Below are 9,062 nucleotides of genomic sequence, written 5' to 3'. Positions count from 1 at the left end.
AGAAACACGTGTGCGTAAACCTATAATGGGCCGTGATGTAAAATTAAGATGCAGGCATACTGTGGGTCATGGCTAAAAATGTCTGCAAAACACTCGCTTAGGGGAAGTCTGCACCAGACCACGCAGCGGCTGCTCCCTCGGTGAGGGGAGACGGGGAAGAGCGAGGCCGGCCCCTGCTGGGCACCGCCGGTATTGCACCGGGAGCCGGAAAGGGCAGCTTGGTGGGAAGGGGCCTGGCCCCTCCTGGGGTGGGAGTGTGGGGAGGTACCCACTTCCTCATGGGAGACTATTAAAATGCCAAATAGGGTCGTCCTGGCGGTCCTGCGGGTTAAAGTGCAGCACTGCAAGCCGCAGCCCCTTCAGTGCGAGTTTCATCCCCCACCACAGAGGTGACCACATGGCGACGCAGACCTCTCCTGACCGGCCCCTGCTCCCCTCAGCAGTGCACCTTGTTGATGGGCCTATTCTGCTCCCCACTCTGTCTCTGGTGAATCCTCTCACCGCCCCTGCACCTCTGGCCTGTACCCCAGTTCTGTATGCATAAATAAATCTTTAAATAAAAACAAAATAAAATGACAAATAAAATGAATTTTTAAAATGTTAGTTTATTTCAACTCCCAAAATAAATACTGCTCCAGTCAGTCTCACACCCACCTTGCATTGTGCTCTGACTTGTCTAATCACCTCATCTCCCTATGGAGAGCTGAAGCTCTTCCCTGGATGGGAAGGGACCTTGGATTCTTATATCTCCACTCAAGTGCCCTGTGGTAAGATGTGGTCTGGGGGTTCATCCATACTGCTGATGCACTGATGGACACCAAAGAAGGAAGCTGTGGAGGGTCCCCAAACGCTGAGCTGATGATTCTGAGCTCAGAGGCAAGAAACATTGTTTTTCTTGTTGCACAGGCACAGGAGCAGGGAAGGTGTCATCTACTGCACTGGAAGTAGCTACTGTGAAGTATTTATATCCTCTTTCATTAAGTCTGTTTCTTAGTCTCGCTTTCTAGAGTTGTCTCAACTCTAGAAGACCAACTTCTAGAAGCCAGAACTTCAGACTTCCAACATTGCCCTGGACACAAGAATGGGTGAGTTGGGGGGCGATGCCTCTTTCCCAGCAATGCCTCTTAATCACTCTGCTTTCTTCCACTTTTCATTTTCTTTCTCTGTTGTCTCTGGAAGAACTAATACCTTACAAGATGAGGCAATGTGGGACCTCCCTAGTTCAGAGTAGCTGAATGGATTTGGGCCTAAATCTTAGAGGTCCCTAAGATTTGATCTTACAGAAAAGTAAACTTTCATGATTTTAAACCATACAATCCTCTACTGGAAGAAGGATCTCGCCCATAGAAAGCTTTCTATTGGGCACCATAAGTTTCGGCTAAGACTTGAGTGTGGGGAGCTCAGGAGGGCTGTATGAGCAGGGGGAGAAGATTGGAGATGAAGGAAACCTGTGGGGAAGTAGAGGAGGAGCAGTGAAGGGGGAAAAGATGCTCACAAAGTGGTGTGAAGGTGGGTCCCGCAAGACCTCAGACCCAAGGACCCAGCCAAATGCTTGGTGTGACATGATTCTGTAGAAGGGAGAAGAGCTTCATGTCCAAATTTAAATGTGCATCAGAGCAGAAAGAGCACGTATACACCTAGGAGCCAGGAGCAGTGGAGGACCCAAAAATCTCACCCCCAAATTCACAGACATCTTGTCAAGAAGTTTGGATTCTCACAGAGGAGTTTCAGTTGACACTTCAGGAGAAACCTGAGTTTCCACAAAAGGCTCGTGCTCACTTCTGGAATGTACCAGGCAAGAAAAAGGACGCGCTTCCCAAGAGAAGAAGAGAGAGAGCAATACAAGAGAGAGAGTAGAGCAACACAACTCACCAGGAGATCAGCAAGGGAGTCATTGCCCATAAGCCTCCACCCCACTCCCACCATTCCCGTTACAGCCTGCAGATAGAGGGCCAATCTCCTAGACATGGAAAGAATAAAAATGCCCCTGACTAATCCCCAGCAGTCTATACTCCCTCCCCCACAACTGTAAGTCTAACGATGCCCACCTGGCCTACTCTCAGTTCCAGAAGTTTCCTTACTGGATCCAAGCTGGTGTTCTTGTGCTCTGGTCTCTGGTCCCAGGGACTCCCTGGGCGTTCTCTTTATCTGTCATCCCTTTCCCTCTACCCATGCTGGTTCTTCCTCATCAGCATATACCAGATAGGTCCTTTCATTATCTTCTTAAGTTTTTCCATTGCTGTATAGCTCCTCCTATTTAATTCCAGCACCCCCTTCCTTTCTCATGCCAAAGGTCCTGGGATGAGTCTATACTTGCCCTCACTGAGTACCATCCAGTCATGCCCTCTTCAACTCCATGTTACTAATGACATGGCTTTGGCAAAGGTTCTAACCGTCAAACTAAATGGACAGTTACTGGTGTCTGTTACCTTGACCCTTCAGCTTCGTTCATCTATTGGCCCTTCTGGCTTTGGAAAACTTTGGCTCATAGTACCTCTGTGTCCTGGTTTTCTTTTCCACCCTCACTGCTCCTCTGCAGTCTTCTTAAGACCATTTCTGAGCCTCAGCACTACTGACATTTCAGGCTAGAAAACTCTTGGTTATGAAATCTGACCTAAGCCATGGGATGCTTAGCAACATCCCTGACCTCCATCTGCTAGATGCCAGGAGCAGAATCTGCTCCTCAAAAATGTCTTCAGGCATTGTCAAATGTCCCCGAAGGGGGGGAGGGGCGTGAGGTTGAGCAAAATGGCTCCAAAATAGTGGAGAACATCTGCCATAGGAGTTCCTCTTTCAATGTCCTCTTAAAAATATATGTTTATTTATTTATGCATACAAGAACTGGAGTACATGCCTGAGGTGCAGGGGGTGAGAGGATTCACCAGAGACAGAGTAGGGAGAAGAACAGGCAGATCTACTGAAATACAGTGTTGAGGGGAGCATCAAGCAAGACAGGAGAGGTCTGCTGCTCCATGTGTGTCAGCTCCACCACAGCGGCCTCCCAATGGCCTTTTAAAGATGAGTTTTCCTTGGGTCTCTGATTTCATCTACCACCTTCGACTAATGTATAAATCTCCATCTCCAACATGTGGCCACCTCCATCTGTTTCCACTGGATGCCCCTTCTGTCTGCCAAGTGTATAGTAAACTCAGCTTCCCTCCCTGGCTTACTTAGGATTCTCCCTGGAGCATAGCCGGACACCAGCACTCACGTGGGAGGTGGTCTCAGGAAACATGTGTGAACAACAGAGAAGAGATGGAAGGTGAGAGGGGAGAAGCCAACAGAAAGGTCCATTCTCAAAGCCACAGCTGTTAGCAGTGAGGACTCAATTCCACTGGGATCTCCCGAGGCAGGCAGATTGCGTCCTACCATTGCCCAAGCAAGCAGAGGAAGTCTGGGCATTTACCCACGGGCTAGGGCATAGCTCCCATATTATGTTGCTGAAGGCAGGCCGGGACTTCACTCTCCTAACGTCTGGGCTGTGCACAAGCTACACATGCCAAACTGATTCCTGTGGTTTGAAAAAGGCCTTAGAATGGGCATCAGAATGATGCTCTCCAGGGTCTGAGTGGGGGCTGTCAGCATGAGGCCAAGATCACAAAACTCTCCATTGGCTGCTACTGAATTAGAGGTTCATGAAGGTTTGGTGCACTGCATCCAGAATGTTCTACTCTGCCCCACCCCTGCACCATTCTGATCTGCTTATTTCCCACATTATATCCTTCCAGTCACTGAAGCTTGATGGCAGAGCAGACAGGGCAGTAACTTGTCCTCACTTTACAGGGGTGTGACATGGGCCACCCAGAAGCCTTTGCTACATTTTCCAAATCTGATTCCGCTTCTGCACTTCCCCCAGAGTGGATGCATAACCTGGGAGCCTCTCTTCATGCACAGGCTCTGCTCCCCCCACCCCCCAACCACTCCATTCCTAAATCCTAAAATAAATTCAAGATTCAATCTCTTAATTTCTTCATTCCTCCCTTTCTGCTCTTCCCACCACCCTGAGTCAGCCTTCGTCTCAATTCCCGCAGAAGCTCCCTAGTCATATTTTGTACTTCCAATCTCACCCTCTTCTGACCTTCATTGCAGCCAGAGCTGCCCTTATTCCTCCTTTCCACACCTCTGCACTCCCATCATTTCAGAGATACATCTTTATTCCATCTATGTATTTTGGTGTTTTCTGCGTCTGAATTAGTCTGTTGGAGGAGTAATATGCATGGTCTATTAATAGAGACAGATACCAGCGTGACCGTGGGGTGTTAGTGAGGCATTCAAGACCCTTCATTGCTCCCAACTGTCTCCAAATTATTCTACATCACCCAACCCCACCTGCCAACTAGAAGCTTCTCTATTGAGATACTCTTTCTCACCTCCATGCTTAACCAAGCTTTGTGCCTAGAATCAAACCCACAACTCTCACCTTTCCCTGCCCCAGAGTTCCTGTCTATCCTGAAATCTTAGTTCAGCTGTCACCTTCCACAGGAGCTCTTTCCTCACTTGTTCATTTTACCCCACCAATTAGCTTAAGGAGACTTTTGTGCCCATTGCGCTGAGCTATCATAACACTCACGGGGCTTTGTGATGCTTTGTTACACTAGGCAGAGCAAGTTACCTGAGTGAGCACTGACTTCCCGCCACCTTCGTGTCCCTGCTTTCTGACCCAGTGCCTATTGTACAGCAAATACTTATGCTTGCTGAACCAGCAATTTGCATGACACATAGGTAGCAAACTGGCAACCCACAGACTAAATCAGGAGAGCTGACGAGTTTTGTTTGGCCCACATAGTTCTTGGCTTAGTCAACTAGGATTGATCCAGGTTATGGGGCTGGTGAACTGATGACACAGACTCGGCCTCTATTCCCTTTGGCTGACTGCCCAGCCAACCAGAGATACTCAGGCAGTAATGCACCAGTACAAGGGTGTTAAGTAACTTGGGTGCACTACAGCAGAAGCCCACCTGCAGCCCAAAGTTTCAGAGCCTGCAGACAATCAATGTCAGAGCTCTCTGCGTTTTATGCCAGACCATAATTTGGGAGGTTGGGGATGGCACAGGTTTAGGCTGTTTTTATATCTTCCTATACCAACAGGTGTCCTCAAGCTGTATATTCACCAAGTCTGACCGTAGTCATGTAAGTCAGAAATTTCACATTTACATTTTAAAAGTCCAGGTTTCCATTTTCTCTTGCAAAGCCCATAGACCTGGCAACATCAAGCCTGTGATCTTTTCATGATGAGAGGAAACTCCCCACTTCGAAAAAAGCAAAAGCTCTTTTAAGTTTGCTTCACTCCCTATTTGCTGGTCCAACATGCCACTTGATTACCAGCCTTGCTTCTGTAGTCTTTTCAGTCTACGACTCCTAAAAGTGCTTTGAATCCCCCTATGCTATTTTCTCATCTGATTCTCCCCTGGTGGTAGGCCCACAAGAATTCTCTCTTCACGGAAGCAGCTGAGATCCAGAGAGGTGGCTGAGCTTACTATGTCAGTTTGTTAGCATGAAGGCAGAACTCAAATGAGTATTTTATTATTTTCGCCACCCTTATGCCATTACTAAATACCCAGCGTTGCCTGATTTAAGAGTACTTCACTTTTATCTCGAGAATGTTGCAATGACTTTTAACTTTGCTGCTGTGAATTAGCAGTCTACAGATGTTTTACTGGGGTTACATGCTTTCTGGCTAGCCAAAGAAAGATTGATGCAAGCTGACAAGATAGAATGCATTGCACTGGCTTACTGTTTATGACAAACTTGAGGTGGGTGCTATGCTCATTTCACAGGTAAGAAAACGAAGGCACGGGGAAGTCAGTTGAATACAAGACTGATGTCCTGACAATAGACACTAGCTTGGTTCTATCAGATGTTAGAATGATGCACTTCTATTATGGTTGACAAAGAACCCCTGCCCTGAGCAGCACGAGTGCCTTTCCCTCCATCCTAGTCCCTCCAGTCTGGCAATGATAGGGTCAACCCCCTACCGGCTGCGGAACCCAAGCCACCCTCCTTCCAGTGTCAGTTCTGACTGGCTGGTGCCCGTGCTGAAGGATTTTAAATATTACACCGCTGAGTGGAAGGCTCACGTTTTTAATAGTATACATTTTTAATGTTCTTACAAATGAATGTCCGCTGCCAAGGGCCCAAAGAGCTCATCGGCATGTAGCCATCCACTCTGGGATGTGGAAGATTACTAACTGGGTGGAAGAAGTACTGCCTAGCAATGCTTAAGGCCAAGGTCTGGACATGTTTTCTGCCTCAGAAAGGCTGCAAACTTTCTGGGCAAAAGCACTCAGCAAGGAATGGTTGGTTTCCCTCTGAATAATCGTCACACTTGGACAGCAGGTTTGAACAGCACAGGAAACTTTAGCAGGTCAAATTTCTCTTCACAGAGGGTAAGTCTCCTCCTAAAGTTGCAGGATCTGGGCAGTCTGTACCCAGGGAGAAGTCAGCTACACTTGACTCCAATTCCTGTCATCTTGGTTTTCTGGGTCACTTTTGTTGCTGGGGTGCATATACTTGTTGAACAACTATACCTCTTTCTTGGAGAAACATGTCTATTTAGATCCTTTATCCCTTTTTTAAAAATATAATAGTTTATTTTACATAATTTTGTACATTTTTCTTTTCATCTCACTTGTAATCCCCCTTTATCCATTTTTTAATTGGGGCTTGTCTTTTTCATTAATTGGGAAACTAAGAGTTCCCCCTATATTCTAAATACAAGTTCCCTGTCAAACATAAGATTTTCTCCCATTCTCTGGGTTCTTTTTACCTTCTTGACAGTGTTCTTAAATTTTGAAGCACAAAAGTTAAATTTAAAGCCCAATGTACCAAATTTACGTTTTGTGGTTGTTCATCCTTTTAGTGATATACACAGGATGTACTGAGAGCATCTCAAAGGAATCAACTTCAGAGAGCTAGTTCATTTCAACCAACATCATCTGGGAAGTCATATGTTATTCCTTCTACCTGACACAAAGAGAAAAACTAGATTTTATTCTGAAGTATTTAAATTCTACCAAAAAGTACAAACAATAACATACACCTGTGGCCTCACTACACAACTTAAGAAGTTTTAGCAATAAAAGCATTACCCTTCCACTGCACTCTCCATAAAATTATGGTTTTCAAATGCTCTAGAAATGCCATGTATCATATATTCTGGGACTTGCTTTTTTTATTCCATGTTGTTGTTCTTTATCCATGTTAATATAACTGATACAAATGTGTATACATAGCTCTGATTTATTAATTTTCAGTTGCTAAACATTGTATAAATACATCATTTATCCATTCTCTCGGTGGACATAAATGTTGCAGCAGTCAAACACTGTACATTTACTATGTACATTTTAAATACATAGCAAAAAATACATTTTATATCTTGACCCTATATATTTGTGTGTAGCTGTGTATCAGTATAGGATGTTTTATATAACAACATTCCTTCTCATTATTTTTCTATTGCTAGTATTTCCTTAAATACATAAATGGTGTTATAAACACTGAATTGATATCATGACTCTCCTATATGTAAAATCACTACCACACATACTTCAAAAGCTGCTCAAGGATAATGTCCCATGGATAGGAATTGATGGTTCATGGGGTGTCTTAGGTCAGTTAGGGCTGCTGTAACAAGATATCACAGACAGAGTGGCTTAAACATTTATTTTTCACAGTGCTGAAGGTTGGGAGTCTGAGATCAGGGTGCCGGCAAGGTCGGATTCTAGTAGAAGCCCTCTTCTGGCAGACCGCTGCTTTTTTTTTTAAAGATTTATTTGTGCATACAGAACTGGGGTATAGGCCAGAGGCTCAGGGGTGGCGAGAGGCTTCACCAGAGACAGAGCGGGGAGCATAACAGGCAGATAGATGAAGTACATTGCTGAGGGGAGCAGCGGGTGGGTCAGGAGAGGTCTGCCACACCATGTGGTCACCGCTGGGGCAGGCGGGAATCGAACTCATGTGGAAGCGGCCACCAGGGAGGGCCCAGACCGCTGCCTTCTTGATGTGTGTCTTCACACGTAAGGCCACAGTCTCTTCTTTTAGAAGCATCAATTCCATCACAGGGGTTCCACATTTTAACCTCACCTAAATTTAGCCCCTTCCCAAGTGAACTCTACCTCCAAACACCAAACATTGGGGAGAAGATACTCAACACAGAAATTTGGGGAGGACACAAAAATTCAGCCCATAGTTTGAGGTATACACACATTCAGCTTTACTAGATAATTCCTCTGTTTTCCAAAAACAGTTGTAGCAAATTATGCTGGCACAAAACAAGCAAGTTGCCATTTTGCCTCGTTGTTGGATTTAAATGTGTTCCAATACAACTCTGCCCATGAGAAGTGGTTTTTCATAGTATGTGTCCACCATTAGCAGTGAGCCCAGGCATCTTTATGCAGTATATGTGCCATCTGCATTTTCCTATTCCATAAACTCTCAGTTGGGTGATCTACAGAGACAATCTCTATGGCCGTTCCAAAGCTTGAGTTGGAATTCCCATTCAGGTGTGTGGTTGATATATAAATCTGTGACTTACACAGGACAAAAGGGGACCAGTCAACATAACCTCAGGAAGACTTCAAATTCTTCTCAGGCCAGAACAAAGTTGAATTAGCAGCAAAAAAATAAGGAAAAAGCAGGTGGAGAAAAGAAGTTTCATTTTTCTTAAAGCTAAACTGTCCTAATTTGGGCCACAGAAAAAAATATGCTCTTGCAAAGTCTATATAAATCTGGATAATCTGTTATTCTTCTCTTCTTTCCCGGTCTTCCAATCTGCAAAATTAGGATAACAATCTGTACCACTTCTTAGTCCCATGAGGAGAATTTGAAATAAATATTCTTTTCAAACTTTAAAAATAAAGTGTTTGTAGAAACTCAAGGTTCTGTGGGTGTGTGTCATCCAACCCTTCCAAAAAGCAAGTCCTTTGAACAGTTTTTTGGAGTGAGCAGTTCATCTGAGCTCCTGCCTAAAAAGCCTGATGGTTCTGGAGAAGAACAAATAATCCCCTACAATAACATAGTCTACCCTTTCAGCCTCAAAAAAGAAATCCAAGACACTCCAT

This window comes from Condylura cristata, unplaced genomic scaffold, assembly GCF_000260355.1.
Source record: "Condylura cristata isolate star-nosed mole 26May11 unplaced genomic scaffold, ConCri1.0 scaffold00016, whole genome shotgun sequence".
NCBI lineage: Eukaryota > Metazoa > Chordata > Mammalia > Eulipotyphla > Talpidae > Condylura > Condylura cristata.
Note: the sequence above shows the minus strand (reverse complement) of the source record.